This window comes from Cervus elaphus, chromosome 19 (genome assembly GCF_910594005.1).
Source record: "Cervus elaphus chromosome 19, mCerEla1.1, whole genome shotgun sequence".
Lineage (NCBI taxonomy): Eukaryota > Metazoa > Chordata > Mammalia > Artiodactyla > Cervidae > Cervus > Cervus elaphus.
In genome coordinates this window covers 66,191,135-66,208,748 of record NC_057833.1, presented here as the reverse complement: position 1 = coordinate 66,208,748, position 17,614 = coordinate 66,191,135, and the positions used below count along the sequence as shown (strand labels likewise).

General features: G+C 40.9%; 1 pseudogene; it reads right to left on the bottom strand.

Moving 5' to 3' along the window:
• LOC122676028 overlaps positions 1-17,614 on the bottom strand; it is a 61,416-nt pseudogene that overhangs the window by 16,103 nt on the left and 27,699 nt on the right.

Below are 17,614 nucleotides of genomic sequence, written 5' to 3'. Positions count from 1 at the left end.
CTTTTTAATGTGTTGTTGAACTCTTTTTTGAGAATTTTGTTGAGGATTTTTGCATCTAAGTTCATCAGTGATATTGGCCTGTAATTTTCTTTTTATGTGTCATCTTTGTCTGGTTTTGGCATCAAGGTGATGGTGGCCTCATATGAGGCCAATGAGTTTGGAAGTGTTCCTTCCTCTGCAATTTTTTGAAAGAGTTTTAGAAGAATAGGCATTAGCTCATCTCTAGCTGTTTGATAGGATTCACCTGTGAAGCCATCTGGTCCTGGGCTTTTGCATTTTGGGAGATTTTTTTTATCACAATTTTGATTCCAGTGCTTATGATTGGCATCTTCATAATTTCTATTTTGTCCTGATTCAGCCTTGGAAGATTGAACTTTTCTCAGAATCTGTCCATTTCTTCCAGGTTGTCCATCTTATTGGCGTATAGTTGCTCATAATAGTCTCTTATGATCCTTTGTATTTTTGCATTGTCTGTTGTAACCTCTCCTTTTTCATTTCTAATTTTGTTGATTTGATTCTTCTCTTTTTTTTTTTTGGTGAGTCTAGCTAAAGGTTTGTCAGTTTTGTTTATCTTCTCAAAGATAACTCTTCTTAATACCCTCTGCATTTGTTAGCTCCACACCATTTCTGTCCTTTATTGTGCCCCTCTTTGCGTGAAATGTTCCCTTGGTCTCTCTAATTTTCTTCAAAATCCCTAAATCTCATTACAGGTAAAATTTGAAAATATACAGCATCCACGAGTCTGGCAGACTGTATTTTCCAAAGAAGGCCACAGGGAAACCTCCACACTCCTCTGTTCTGTGGCCTTTCACTCCCACATCAAGAGGGGGAGTCTAACCCCCCCCCACTCCGTCTGGAATCTGGTCTGGATTTAGTGACACCCTTGCAACCAACAGAACGTGGCCAGCAAGCTTCAGCCCTGGCTCTTGCATGGCCCCTCCCTGTGAGAACCTGCAGCCTTGCCACTCCCCCTCAGCCTGCCCTTCTGCCTCCCAGCCCCTCCAGGGATGCAGAGGAAGCCACCTCAGCAGCGGTCCTCCAGCCCCAGGCTTCAGGACAGGCGGCAAGTGAACCAAGGGGCAGAGGGAAGTGGGAGAGCCCCCAGAAACCCAGCAAACAGCAGGAAACAGTTCCTTTTTCAGTTTCCCCACCCAGCGTCCCAGGGGGTGACTGTTGTTTTGTACCACCGTGGGTGTTCTTGCTGTTGTTGTTGTTGGGATTGGGGGCAGGGGGAAATAGATACCTGAAACAGTTAGCTACTTGTCTTCTTGTAATAGGGAAGAACAAATCTGACTCCATGTTGGATGGGTTTCTTTTACTTTAATTGTAACCAAGCAGGACCCTACTGGGTATGGATCCCTCTCCTATACCCTCTGTTGTAGCTCCTCTCTACAGTACCTAGATAATGGTATTTGACCATATTTACCGAGTTCCTAAGATGCTAAAACAACCACCAAATGGAAGAAATTAGCTACTAGATAATCATGAGCAGGTAGCCCCCAGGCCTACTGGTGCCTAAGGGCTGATAATGTTAACCTAACAGCCCTGTTACCTCACTATCAGCCAATCAGAGAATTGTGCATGAACTGATCACACACCTGGGATGCCCCTCCCCCATCTGGCCTTTTAAAACACTTTGCTGGAACCCACGCCCTCAGAGAGTTCAGGTTTGGGGGGACCACCTGCCCCTTCTTCCTTCTTAACCTGAGATGAACCTTTGTGTGCTCCAGCTCCAGTGCAGTGTTTGGCTTTGCTCTGCATGCGAACACAGACTTGGGTTCAGTAAAATAACCTTTACATTCTACGGCTTCTGCTGCAAGTTAATCACCAAAGGGATGTTGCCTACAGCTTAAGTATACATAATGGCCCATCTCAGTTAACCCTGCCTCCCACTCCTGTGTTAAGCCAAAATACCTTTGTTTAGCCCAAAGGAAGCATCCTGACCGGACCTACCCATGAATGGATGTGGGAAAGAAAAAATTATCACAACCCCTCCAATCTGGCTTGCAACAATATACACCTCTTTTCCTTGACCTCTTCACTTGGCCCCTCTTCACTCCATAAAAAGAACTGGCATTCAAACCTGGGCTGGATGGTTCTGTGGGACTCTAGTCCACTCTCTCAGTCTGCTGGCTTTCCAAATAAAGCTGCTGTTTCCTGGCCAAACACCTGTCTCTCAGTTGATTGACCTGTCTTGAGATGAGCAGTAGGAACTTGGATTCGGAAAGACTCGGACACTTTGAACTTGAACTTACAAATTCTGGGCACATTCTGAAACCTGTCCGCCTGCAAGTGGTACTTCTGCTGTTAAGCAAAAGTCTAACCTTAAGTCGAACCTGACCTGCTTTGAAGGGAAGCAACTTTAAAAGCCATTCAAAGGACTATATAGTTAGAAGTCGCCTCTCTTGTGAGAAATGCAAAGAAGACAAGCCCTGCTGAGCTATGCTATCACATGGTGATACTGATGGCTTGAAACATGTCTGGTTCATTTGAGATGTGATCTAAGTACAAAATACACACTGGATTTCAAAGGCAGCATATTTCTTAAAGTAAGCTATCTCAACTTTTATATTAATTACATGTTGATTACACTTAGGGTTTATTGAGTTAAGTAAAATGTTACTAAAATTAACTTCACTTTTTTTTAAAGCTTTCTTTAAGGCAGCTACTTAAAATGTTTTAATTATATAAGACTATGTATAGCACTCACATTATATTCCTAGCTCTGTACTAGGGGGTCTTTATAAAATATCTTGATTTTAGGGTGTTAAGACATTAGAGAATGGGGACAAAATCATCACCCATCCTAGACACAGGCAGGCTTGAAGATGGTATTTGTTTGAAATTAGTATCAATGGCCTAACGGCCTTAGGGTTAGCTAAGTTATTCTCTTAAGCTTGACCAGGCTCACTGAACCACAAACCAAACAGAAAAAAATAACACTTAGACAACATCTTAAAACATCATAAAAACAGGAAGCAATATTATCACTACTGCTAAGTAAAATAACAAAAGTTCACAACTCACATTTCTGAATGTACTTCTAATATCTGAGACCATGCTTACCAAGACAAAATAAAAAGTTGAGCAATTCTCCCACAAATGTAATCAAACAGATCCACTTACATAGGTCTCAGCATTTTTCTTTAATTTCTGCTTACTTTGCAAGTTCAAACATTCTAAATGTTCAGAATAATAAAGTGACATGCTAAGTGGAGCGATTAAAACATTAATACCTGTGTACACCCGTAGTATGAAAAGTTTGGTACTGGGACCCCTCAGGTCCCCAAGACCTTTTGAGAAAGGGTGCTCACAAAGCTAAAACTGTTTTCCCAATTACAATAAAATGCTGTGCTTTCTTTTTCATTCACATTCTCTCCCAAGTATATATCAGAGTTTTTAAGACGTCAACAGCCAAGTGACATCACAACAGACTCGGGACAGAAGCAGATATAGCGGTGCAGTTGTTCTCTAAGAAGTTAGACATTAAAGATGCTTAAAACTACAAAAAAAACACAGTCACTAAAACATTTTATTTTGGAAAATATATGGTGTTTTCATAAAGGAATGTCTCATTTCTGCAATGGGTTTATTTTTGTTATTTTGAAATAAAATGAATAATTCTAAATTATTTCAGTTTTGACCTCTAATGTGGTAAACTCCAGTCCCCAAGCTGACAGTTCTCTCCACAATACACACTGTTATCCATGGTCAATCACGTTGGAGAAGTTTTCCTCACCCCAGGATGCATCCAGGGTTATATGCAAACCATCAGTGGGTGACTATAACTCCATCACCTTTTCAGCCAGTCAGGACAGGATCTGAGTGATCCTGTAAGAATGGCTTTGGTTCTCTAATTTATTACTTAAGTGCAATTAAGTATGACTAATATTTGACCCCTTTTACCATATTCTTTTAAGGAAAAAAATAAGATTCGGCACTTACATGGCTACCTTCTTCACCAGGGTAACCAGGTAACCCATCAAAACCTCTCTCTCCCTGAGGAAAAAAAGAAATCAAAATAAATAACATGGACTTCAAATCCTTCACTTCTCAAATCTTCAGGAAATAAAAATTATTAGTGATAGACACCCTTGTCTCACTGAGTTGACATTTTATTAATAATCTACTAAATGTCAAGCATAATACACAGAGATATATAGAAACAAATACTCTTGGCCTGTCTTAAAGTGAAACAGTTAGAACTGGACATGAAACAACAGACTGGTTCCAAACAGGAAAAGGAGTATGTCAAGACTGTATATTGTCACCCTGCTTATTTAACTTATATGCAGAGTACATCATGAGAAACACTGGGCTAGAAGAAGTACAAGCTGGAATCAAGATTGCCAGGAGAAAAATCAATAACCTCAGATATGCAGATGACACCACCCTTATGGCAAAAGTGAAGAAGAAATAAAGAGCCTCTTGATGAAAGTGAAAGAGGAGAGTCAAAAAGTTGGCTTAAAGCTCAACATTCAGAAAACTAAGATCATGGCATCTGGTCCCATCACTTCATGGCAAATAGATGGGGAGACAATAGAAACATAACAGACTTTATTTTGGGGCTCCAAAATCACTGCAGATGGTGATTGCAGCCATGAAATTAAAAGACACTTGCTCCTTGGAAGAAAAGTTAGGACCAACTAGACAGCACATTAAAAAGCAGAGACATTACTTTGCCAACAAAGGTCCGTCTAGTCAAAGCTATGGTCTTTCCAGCGGTCATGTATGGATGTGAGAGTTGGACTGTGAAGAAAGTTGAGCGCCGAAGAATTGATGCTTTTGAACTGTGGTGTTGGAGGAGACTCTTGAGAGTCCCTTGGACTGCAAGGAGATCCAACCAGTCCATCCTAAAGGAGATCAGTCCTGGTGTTCATTGGAAGGACTGATGCTGAAGCTGAAACTCCAATGCTTTGGCAACCTGATGTGAAGAACTGACTCATTTGAAAAGCCCCTGACACTGGGAAAGATTGAGGGCAGGAGGAGAAGTGTACGACAGAGGATGAGATGGTTGGAAGGCATCACTGACTCAATGGACGTGAGTTTGAGCAAGCTCCGGGAGATGATGAAGGACAGGGAAGACTGGTGTGCTGCAGTCCTTGTGGTCGCAAAGAGTCGGCCACAACTGAGTGACTTAACAACAACAAGAGCCCATATAACTTATGAGAAATGGTTGTCTATTTCTGTATGACTCAATCCTTCACTCTCTCATTTTACTCTTCTTAGATTTCTAAATACACAAACTATTTCCTCTCAAGGAAGTTTGGCTTACCATTTTATAGTCAGAGATGTTTATTAAGTCTAAAATACAGTAAATAAAATGTGAGAGCCATAGTCTATTTGTAATTAATAAAGATGAAAGTAATACATCCAAGCACTAACAGACAGGGCAGAGAAATCAAGAATTCAGGACGTGTCAATCTTCGGTCTCAAAACAAGTTATTAAAAAAATAATCAAGGTTCCCAAGCTTGATTTTCTGACCTTCCAATCCTATATTTAAGAATAATAAGAGGGGGGGAAAATCTAGTGCTAAGGCATGATTGCAATTTATTTTTCAAAAAGTAATTATGCACTGTTCAAAATTAAGATTGATCTACAAAGTCAGTAAGAGCTCATTCCAACCATCTCATGGAAAACCTTAGAAAAAGACAATGTAAAAACCAGTGGGTTTGATTCAACCTTCCACATGAATTTGCGATTACCCACCCATCATGAGGCTCTAGTCCTGTGAGAATGGAACCTTGTGTCCCTGGGTATCTGAAGACCATTTCTAATGAGACAGTCCCCCTTAAGGAACTGTAGGAAGCAGTAATTTTCCTATCACTTAACTACAGAATTAAAAGAGAGATGCAAATCAACCACCAGTAAACCAGTGACTGTATTTATCCTCCGAGGTTTCTGGTATAAAATAGGATATTAGATCAGAGGGGAAGAGGCTTTGAATACCGTAAAGAAAACAGATAGTGGACAAGTGAAAATTTTGTGGACGAGTGAAAACTTCTGTGTAGTGGTAGAACCTGCGAAAGTGTCAAATAAAAGTAAGGAGACAGCATAGTATAGTGGAAAGGATATGAGCCCTGGAGTCAAGCAGACACAGGGGTTGAAACCCTAAAATGCCTCTTTGTAACTGTGCAACTTCAGGAAAATGGTGTTCCCTCTCTGAGCCTCAATTTTATGCCTGTAAAAGAGGTCTGTTAAGAGGACAGAATCAGAAAAGGTGTATTAAAGATCTAACACAGGCCTCGAGTGTAATGGATACAAAATCTCTCTCCCCTCCCCCACACACACCCAGCAAGAACTCACCTTTCCCCCTGGGCTCCCACCATCACCTCTGTGCCCTTCCTCTCCAAAGCACTTAGCATACCTATTGCAGCATGTTCTTTCTACAATTGTGTCCTGAAAACAAAATCCATCTCACATAATGTTTTTTTTTTTTCCCAATGCTGTATTAACCTACAGCACATTACACACTAAAGAAACAAAATTCCCTCAAGGTTTTAGAAATATTAGCATGAACAGACTTAGGAAAGGATGATGTTTAAAAAAAGAAAATTTACAAGTTGCATGCTCGGAAGGGTGTGCAGTGTGATGCTCAGAGGTTGATTATATGCAAATCCTCTGCCAAATTCTAGCTCCTGGAGCTCCTCTAACTTATGGACACCTTCCAGGCCAATAGTCAGGAGTCCAAAGAATCCTTCAAAAGACCAACAGGTGGGCGATTTCCTTGCATGTCTTTCTAATAGTCTGACTTGTTTTGGCCCCAGATATCTGTCCATCATCCCATCCTTCTTATATCCTCATCTGTCTTTTTCTCAAACTGTGTTTTTTCCCTCAAATCAAAGCCACCTCACAACGTGCCTTCCTAAAGAATTGGTCTGATACCTTTCAATCCCAGCAGCTAAAAGGTAAACAGTTAGGTGGAACCAGGAAGGACTCTCAGAGCCCTCTTGTAGCCCATGTTTTTTGTTTCTGCCAACTTAAAAAATATTCGCAACCTAAAAGTTATGTTTTATTCAGTGGGAATTTTCAGAACTTCAAGCCCAGGAGACAGCATCTCAAGTGACCCTGAGAGAACTGCTCCCAGGAGGCAAGGGGAAGAGCTGGGTTATATAGAGGTTTTGCAACAAAGGGTGGCTAGTCTTGTTGCAGGAAGAGCCAATTCTGACTCCACCTTTGGATCTGTTTCTTTTTCTTTAACTTTGGTTTCCTGTTGTGTTTTTTTTTTTTTTCACCAAAAAGATACTGTTTATACATAAGGCCTGCCTCAGGGAACTCTGCCCCTCTGAGATTTGAAGGTTGCACACTGTACTTAGCTTCTTCTATTGATGCAAGCACTAATAGGTCATCTGGATTTTTCCACAAAACAGAAAACACATGGAAAAGAACACTTCTTAAATTTGGCTAAAAAGTACTGTAGAATTTCAGAACAAATAATAGCATTAATATTTTAGACATCAAATTGATACACAGACCCACACACATGCCCATTAGCTTTTTGCTATTGTAAACAGGCTACCATAAAATCTTACAGTTAAAAGTTGTATACATATTCTTAAGTATTCCTTAAAATGAATTCCTAGAAATGGAATTGCAGATCTAGCAGAGAGGCAGAATTTGCAGTCCTTTGTCATTTACTCCCAATTCCCTTCCAGAGAAGTTATAACATTTTACACTTCCAGTGGCAATCTATGCATTAAATTCAGCTGAAAGCAAGTTGTCACAGAAATATTCCATTTAATGCAATACCTACTAAGATACCCATGACATGTTTCACATAACTAGAACAAATAATCCAAAATTTTATATGGAATGACAAAAGACCCTGATTTGCCAAAGCAATCTTGAGAAAAAAAGAACAAAGCTAAAAATACTATGCTCCCTGATTTCAGATGATACTACAAAGTTGCAGTCATCAAAACAGACACACACTGGCACAAAAACAGACACATATATCAGTAGAACAGAATAAAGAGCCCAGAAATAATTCCACATACTCATAGTCAATTAATCTATGGCAAGAGAGGCAGAACTATCTAATGGAGAAAACACAATTTCTTTAGTAATGGTACTGGGAAAACTGAACATGTAAAGAATTAAATTTGAACATTTTCTCACACTATATACAAAAAAAACTCAAAATGGATAAAAAGACTTAAATAGAGAATCAAAAACCATAAAACTCCTAGAAGAAAACATAAGCAGAACACCCTGACATAAATTGTTGTGTTATTTTTTGGATTTATCTCCAAAAGCAAAGGAAACAAAAGCAGAAGGAAAGAAATAGGACCTAAAATCAAAAAAGCCATCAGCAAAATGAAAAAAAACAGCCTACAGAATTGGGAGAAGATATTTGCAAATGTTATGACCAATAAGGGGTTAATATCCAAAATTTATAAACAGCTCATACAATTCAATATCAGGAGAGCAAACAACCCAATCAATAAATGGGCAGAAGACCTGCATAGATGTTTTTCCAAAACATACAGATGACCAACAGGCACATGAAAAGATATTCACATCACGAATCATCAGAGAAACGCAAATCAAAACCACAATGAGGTGTGACCTCACACCTGTCAGAATTGCTAGTATGAGAAAGTCTGTAAACAACAAATATTGTGAGGATGTGGGGAAAAGGGAACCCTCCTACACTGTTGGTGGGGATGTAAGTTGGTATAGCCACTGTGGAAAAGAGTGTGGAGTTTCCTCAGAAAACTTAAATAGAACTGCCATATGATCTAGCAATTCTACATTTTGGTATATATCTAAAGAAGACAAAGACACTAATTCAAAGATAAATTCAACCCAATGTTCATAGCAGCACTACTTACAATAGCCAAGATATGGAAGTAACCTACGTATTCATGGGTAGATAAATGGATAAATAAGATGGGGTTAAATACAGCTGACTCTTGAGCAACATGGCTTTGAACTGCAAGGGTCCACCTACAATGCAAATTTTTTCAATAATTAAGTACTATAATACTACAATGGTGTATAGCTATACATGTACTATAATGATGTATGGCCAGTTGAATCTGTGGATTCAACTGTGGATTAAATTGTGGATACAGCAGGCCAACCATAAAGTTATATATGGATTTTCAACTGCAGGGACAGTTGGCACCCCTAACCTCCAGGTTGTTCAAGGGTCAACTGTATACACAAGGGTATATTACTCAGCCATAAAGAATGGAATCTTGCCATTTGCAACAACATGCATGGACCTAGAGAGTATTATACTTGGTGAAGTAAGTCAGACAGGAGACAAATACTTTATGTTATCACTTATATGTAGAAGATAAAAAATAAAACATACAAGTGAATATAACAAGATAGAAACAGACTCATAGATACAGAGAACAAACTAGTCATTACCAGTGGTGAGTGGATTAAGAAATACAAACTCCCATGTATGAAAATAAATAGGCCACAAGAATATATTGTACCGCACAGTTAATAAAGCCAATATTTTACAACAACTTTAAATGGATCACAATCTATAAAAATATGGAATCGCTATGTTGGGCACCTGAAATAAATATAATAATCTAAACCAACTATATTTAGAGTATATGGATATATGTGTACTTTGGCCACCTGATGTGAAGAACTGACTCATTGGAAAAGACCCTGATGCTGGGAAAGATTGAAGGCAGCAGGAGAAGGGGACGACAGAGGATGAGATGGTTGGATGGCATCACCGACTCAATGGACATGAGTCTGAGTAAACTCTGGGAGTTGGTGATGGACAGGGAGGCCTGGAGTGCTGCAGTCCATGGGGTCGCAAGGAGTCGGACATGACTGAGCGACAGAACTGCCTGACATGTAGGTATATATTGTGCAGCAGCCCCTGGAGTTGACTAAAGAGAAAAAGTCAGGGAGAAGGCGGGAGGAAAGGCAGGGGAAGAAGGCGTAGGGTGACTTTAGTTTAGGAAAAAAGAGACATATGGCTCCCAGAGAGCCTAAAAGAACAGAGGCCACCTACTCCACAAGAAGCAGGAGCTGCCCCTGTAACCCTCCAAAGCAGACGCCAGGCTGGTAATTGGTCAGTTCTGTCTCACTCAGAGCAACCCTTAGCAAGTACTGAGGATGTGGAGTCTGGGGTCTCTCAGCCCTGAATAGTCCCCAGTTCATATGAAGAGGGAGACTGCACGTCAGCTTCAAGGGCATGAGGTCCCACGACCTGGAGTCAGCGTCTGGAAATCTGCAAGACTGTGTCAGCCCTGCGGCAGGAACACGGCCCCCACAGGGCAATGCCCTGCACTTACCTTTGCTGCCGAGAAGCTCAGATACTTCCTTCAGTTTCTCTAGATCATCATCTGGTCCATCTTTAAACACTAACAGGACCTGTTGTTTATGAGAGAGAAAGGGCTTGCAGAAGCTGGGAGAGAGAGAGGAGGAGGGGAGGGAATTGGGAAAAGGCAATGGAGAAGACAGGTGCTGTGAATTGCACCTCTCTTCATTAGGTCTTCTGGTATACCCAGCCTTTCACCCTGTTCCCTTTGGTTTTACCCATTCATCTATTTGTTACTTTATTACACATTCACTTACACTGCAATGTCCTCCCCTACATGCTCCCCACCCCCCAAAAAAGAATTTGAACCGGCTTAATGTATTCACTTAAAAATAGCTTCCAAAAATTTTTACAATATTCATCTTCATCAATGCAAAACTTCCCACATTTTAATGCATTTTCTACAAATAAAATGTGCTACTTCTACCCAGAGAAAATTAACTTAAAAAGTGAATTCCATCATTCAAGAAATAAACCCATTGGATACAGGACTGAAAGAAAAATTCAATGTAACTTTCAAAGTTCAGGGGATGTAATTTCCTAATACATGTTACACGAGACCTTTTCATTCCTGTGGACTCCTGTGGGTGCATAGTTCTGGGGACCCAGGAAGGGAGGTTTAACTGTAGGGAGCTTTTAACTGTCACAAAATATGGTTCAAGGGGGTGGTTAGAAAAACAATGAGCCTTACTCTACGTGACAATGAGTGACCATAGGAACTAATATCTTCCAAGATGTCTGGGATGAATCTGTGCCATGAACAAATCTGGATCACTAGCTGTGGGCAACCTGAGGGCAGGGACTATATCCTTTTATTCCTATTGGCATTCAGCAGAGCCTCCAGGGTTTGGTAAATATTAGACGACCGAATGAAAACACGTCTCTTCTTGGTCTTTACTGAGTAAGAGTACCTAGAGTTCTTCTGGGTAAGCTCTGCAGTGAAGAACAATTTAGTTGGCCTCAGTCACAAAAGTCTTACCCCTCCAACCCTGCCTAATGGCCCCAAAACAGATTTTCTTAGCATTTATTACCTTCACATTGGCATAAGACAGATGGATAGCACTCTCTGTCAGGGACTGCAAAAAATCCACATCCATATGGTTGCTCCTGGCACCCTGGTGAATCAAGAACTTCTGAATGGTCTCATCACTGTACTTTTCAAATCCTGAGTCAAAGATGAGCTGGCCCTTTGATGCTCCGTGGTAGCAGAGCATCACGTTGGTCTGGCCTATAACATCACAGCTGATATGGGAAAGCACAGCCAGCTCCTGCATCAGCTTTGGCAATAACCACTGAAGCCTCAGCTGAACTAGCCTCGTGGAAGTGGAGAGATCGATTCCTATAGACACATCTACACTGCATCCTTTGAAGGTAGAGGAGAAAGAAGTCAAATTAGTCACCTATGACTGCACAACCCAGCCCAGAAGATATCAGCCAATCTGGTCCTTCAAGGAGAATCTCCAGCCAACCCACAGAAGTATAAGTGAAGTAATGGTGTGATGAAAGAAATTTTCACATATTGAGATATAGGGAAATCTGTCTGGCTTACACATGAGTTAACCTGAATTTTATGCTAACTAAAGTAGCCCATTTGTGGCCTATCAAACAGACGCTGTACATCAGCTTTAATTATTAGAGAAAAGGGACACAAAAGTAAAGAACGCCCTTGTTAAAAATAAAGATTAAATGCCTCTCTTCCTGGGATGCCAATGCTTGTTCTCCTTTGATGATAAGACACCCTTCCCATGTGCCAAGGCCATGCTGATATGCTGTGTCCTTGCTGGAATCTTCTTTTTTATAAACTCTGAAGAAATATAACCCTGACTTGTTTAATGTTCTTTGTTCTGATGGGATATAAAACTATACTGAAAACTCTATTTCTCTGGAGAAGTTTCTCAGAGTAATCTAGAGAGTGGGCTTCCAGGCTAGTCCTCAGTTTGGCTCAAAGAAAAAACTAGAAAACAAAATAGAAAAGACTTCTATTCTTATTATTTTCATTGACAAATCTTTGTTGTTTACTTTGGGTGATGGCTTGTTACGCAGCAAAAACTAACTGATATATACTGTTTCATATAAGACCTGTTTCAAAAGAACCTCTGCACATCCTATTCCTTCCACCTGAAGTATCCCTTCCCATTCCCTCCATTCTAATCTGGTTAACTCACACATGTCCTTCAAGTTGAAGTTCAAAAGCCCCCTCCCTAAAGCATCTGTGATTCATGTCCCCACGCCCTCAAGTTGAGCTATTAAATGCCCCTGCATATCCACTATTACTTTACAAGATCTCTCTCTGAACAAACATTCCCTCATAGTGGAGACTATGTCATCTTACTTTCCCAGTGTCTAACGCAAAGGCTCATTAAATGTTCCCCAAATGAATGAAGACAAAATATAAAACAGCCTTGAGTCTCTTTTAGTACAAGCTGTACTATTCCCTTCTCCCCTGGAAGTTTCATTCATCACCCATGCAGACACCTTGTTTCAGAGAAGCATATTAGAAAAGGCCAAGACTGATTATCACTCTCAACTTTATGTTTCTCCTACCTGAAAACATTTAACCCCTCCTAGAAGGGTGTAGCTAGAATTGGAAGGCCCACTGATCTTTCAGGCTACACCTCAGTTCAGTTCAGTCACTCAGTCATGTCCGACTCTGTGACCCCATGGACTGAGGCATTCCAGGCCTCCCTGTCCATCACCAACTCCCAGAGTTTACTCAAACTCATGTCCATCGAGTCAGTGATGCCATCCAGCCATCTCATCCTCTGTCACCCCCTTTTCCCCCTGCCTTCAATCTTTCCCAGCATCAGGGTCTTTCCCAGTGAGTCAGTTCTTCACATCAGGTGGCCAAAGTATTGGAGTTTCAGCTTTAGCATCAGTCCTTCCAATGAATATTCAGGACTGATTTCCTTTAGGATGGACTGGTTGGATCTCCTTGCAGTCCAAGGGACTCTCAAGAGTCTTCTCCAAAACACCACAGTTCAAAAGCATCAATTCTTCGGTGCTCAGCTTTCTTTATAGTCCAACTCTCACATCCATACATGACTACTGGAAAAACCACAGCTTTGGCTACAGCTACCCATTCATAATAAGACCATCTACAAAATTTCACTAAGGAGGAAAAGTTAATGGTTAAAAATGCATTTGGATTAGAATTTGGGTGAAAACTTCAAAAGGTAACTTATCAATCACAAAAGGACTGCTATTTATTAACTATTTCTTGACAAGCATGATGTTGGATTGTCAAAGCAAGACAGGACATGCAGACAGGCATTTTCTCTTTAGATCAGCATAAACTGCAGTATTTGGCCCAGAATCACAAAACAAAACGGCAAATTTGGGGAGAAGGAAGTTTCAAGGAAAATAAATAAACATTGGACCCTTCACCAGTTAAAATAGTCATAAACAGTGGCTGAAGTTTCTCAGGGATCTGGGATCCAGGGCTGACTCATGAGTATTCAATCCCCTAAATGTCACATTCTGTGCGAGCTGTCCAGATGTCTTTCTGGAATTGAAAAGACAGAATGTGCCTTACTCCCATCCTTCCATATAAAATATCTTGGCTTTGTTTTGATTTTTAAGTCTCTAATTGAAATTTGCCATAAAGAGATTTCACAGATGTAAATCCCATTTCTATATCAGATCTGAATTCAGAAAGAAAAAAAATTTCTGAGTATGGAATATTATTCTGACATTTCTAATTTACATTTTCCCCAGAAGCATTTTCACTGGGTTTTCCCCTGTAATGCAAGGAGCATTTTCTTTCCCTGTTAACAAAGAGGGCTGACTTTCACCAGATAACCTCTAAAGTTTGTCTGATTCAGCTTTATAAGTCTAGAACCAATTAGGTTTAGCCATTATTAAAGTACAAGATAACACAGAACTGGAGATAACTACAAATCCTAATTTATTAAATGGCTCAAAATGACCTGAGAAGAGAAGCTGGAATCCTGTACCTCTACTCCTCTCCAAGATAATGACAGACAACAAAAATGAAACAGAACAACAGCAAAAATAAATCAAAGTCTCCAGGACTCTGATTCCTGAAGAACTGAACTGCGGAAGGACATTTCATAATCCATGCTTATTTTAAACAAATAATTCTATACATGCACTCTTTTCGATCGATTTTTCTTTTCAACATTTACTTATTTGGCAGGGCCAGGTCTTAGTTGCAGCATAAGAACTCTTAGGTGTGGCACGTGGGAGCTAGTTCCTGACCAGGGATCAAACCCTGGATTATCTACTCTAGGAGCATGGAGTCTTAGCCACAGACCACCAGGGAAGTCCCTCGGTTGATTTCTGAATTTACCAAAAGCACTGCAAAGTAGTGATAATCTTGAGATTCGTTGTTGTTCAGTTGCTAAGTCATTTCTGACTCCAATTCCACGGACGATAGCATGCCAGACTCCCCTGTCCTTTACTGTCTCACAGAGTTTGCTGATTCAAGTCCACTGAGTCAGTGATGCCATCCAACCATCTCATCCTCTGTCGTCCCCTTCTCCTCCTGCCCTCAATCTTTCCCAGCATCAAGGTCTTTTCCAATGAGTCAGCTGTTCACATCAGGTGGCCAAAGAACTGGAGCTTCAGCTTCAGCATCAGTCCTTCCGATGAATATTCAGGGTGGATTTCCTTTAGGATTGATTCTTGAGATAGTAGAATCAAAAATGTTCATTTAATACTCTGAAAAATTGGCTCTGGCTTTGACACCAAACTGCTGGGAAGTTCAAACTCTGCCTCCATTATTTCCCATCTGTGCTTCATAACCTCTCTCTTTATTTTTCTCACCTGGAGACTGAGTATAAGAATGAGAGGGCAACAGGTAGGAAGGCTAGGGCTCCCCAGCTGGAGGAAATAAACTGTTAAGCGGCAGACTTTTTTTCTCTTTCTCTATACAAAACTAAAAGGAGGTTTCTTTTAAATTCCGTGTTGTCGTGAGGACACCTGGTTCTGCCTGAACTTACCTTTCTTCAAACACTTTGAGCCAACCAAAGTGTTTTTCTTATGGAAATGTTTTTCTTAAGCTATGTTAATGAACTATGTATTTGCCTTGGAATCTGCCTTTCTTCAAATCTGTTCCACCTAAGGCTAAACCTTGAACCAATAATGGCTCAACAAGCCAGTACATCTTACTCATGGGAATGTTCTCTTAAGCTATGTTAATGAAACTATGCATTTGCTTTCAAATCTGCCTTTCTTTAAGATTCATGTCAATTGTTTTATGACGGGATGATTCACCTTGTGCCAATGCTATCTCAAAATGTTGTGGGAGAGGCACCTGATGGAACTCTCTCAGTTTTGAGGTGATTCTTTATCTGATTAGCAACTTGCTAACAGATATATAACTCCTTGCTAAAAACTAGCAAGGGGGCACTCTTACTACCCCCTTCAGATGTCTGTGTCAGAAGCTTCCTCTATCCTTTTTATACTTTAATAAAATTTTATTACACAAAAGATTCGAGTGATCAAGCCTCATCTCTGGACCCAGATCAAAATACGGTCCTCCGGAGGTCATGAATCCTAATGTAGCTCACAGCTCACAGCCGCAACCTTTCAATAATAGCATCTGCCTCACATGGGGGTTGGCAATGGCAACCCACTCCAATACTCTTGCCTGGAAATTCCCACGGACGGAGAAGCCTGGTGGGCTGCAGTCCACGGGGTCGCACAAAGTCAGACACGACTGAAGTGACTTCGCAGCAGCAGCAGCAGCAGCACATGGGGTTGATGCAGGATTATTGGGCTTTATGCACTTCGTTTTATATTCTTCCACATTGTTAGAAAAAACGCCGCGGGAGGAAAAAAGCCGCCTCTAAGGACCGGTGGTAAAGGCCTTTATTAAGCGTCGCCCTCGGGCAGAACTCCCGGGGGCAGGTGAGTGAGGAGAAGAAGGGAGTCTGCGAGGTATGAGGGGTGGGGAGGGGTTTTATAGTCAGGGCCCGGCGTCCAAGCCAGGTCTTCCCATATAAGGAAGAAAGCGCGGGCTACAGCGGCGGTTGGTGTCCAAGGGCTCCGTGTCAGCACCCAATTGGACCAGGCTGCAGGGGGCCGGCCCCTGGAAGTTTAGCCAGCCTCCGGAACTTGCCTGCGGCACTTTTCCGGGGCATGCCTCAACATGCCCAACCTTTCACACATGACTCTACACTATATACTGTATTGTACCATACTGTACTTTCCTTTGGGCTTCCCAGGAGTCACTAGTGATGAAGAACCCAGCTGCCAATGCAGGAGGCATAAGAGACGTAAATTTGACCCCTGGGGTTGGGAAGATACCCTGGAGGAGAGTATGGCAACCCACTCCAGTACTTTTGCTTGCAGAATCCCATGCTCAGAGGAGCCTGACGGTCTACAGTTCACAGGGTCGCAAAGAGTCAGACACAACTAAAGCGACTTAGCATGCACACACGCACCGTGTCATATAACCTCCTACTCTAAGTGTTATTTGAAGCCCAGCAGGATCAGCATCATGTGGGAGCTTGTTACAAATGCAGAATCCCACCCCAACCTACTGAATCAGAAACTGCATTTTAACAAGCTCTCCAGGTTATTCAAATGCACGCTAAAATTTGAGAGGTTCTGTTGTACCCTTCTGTACTGTACCAAAAGGCAATATAGAACAGTATTTAGTATGCAGACTCTAGAACCAGACTGCCTTAAGTTCACATCTCATCTCTGCTATTTACCTGGACTAAACAACCTGATTCTGCTGTGCCTTGGTTTTCTCACTTGTAAAATATTGATAATATCTATTTATTAATTATTAACAGGGTTATGGGGAGATGTAATGTTTTAACCTGGTCTCTGGAAGTCCAAAGACCAGGCCCTATACAAAAAACACCACCTATGATGGAATGCTACTCGGCCATGAAAAAGAATGAAATAATGCCATTTGTAGCAACGTGGATGGACCTAGCAATTATCATACTAAGTGAAGTAAGTCAGACAGAAAAAGACAAATACCATGTGGTATCACTCATATGTGAAATCTAAAATATGACACAAAGTGAACTTATCTATAAAACAGAACCAGACTCACAGACACAGAGGACAGACTTGTGCTTGCCCTCTGGGCAGGATTGGGAAAGGGGTGGATCGGGAGTCTGGGACTAGCAGATATAAACTAGTATACAGAGAATAGATAAACAAGGTCCTAGTATAGCATAGGAAACTATATTCAATAACCTGTGACAAAACATAAATGGAAAAGAATATGAAAAAGTATATGTATATATATATATATATATAACTAAATCACTTTGCTGTGCAACAAAAATTAATACAACATTGTAAATCAATACTCAATAAAATAAATTAAA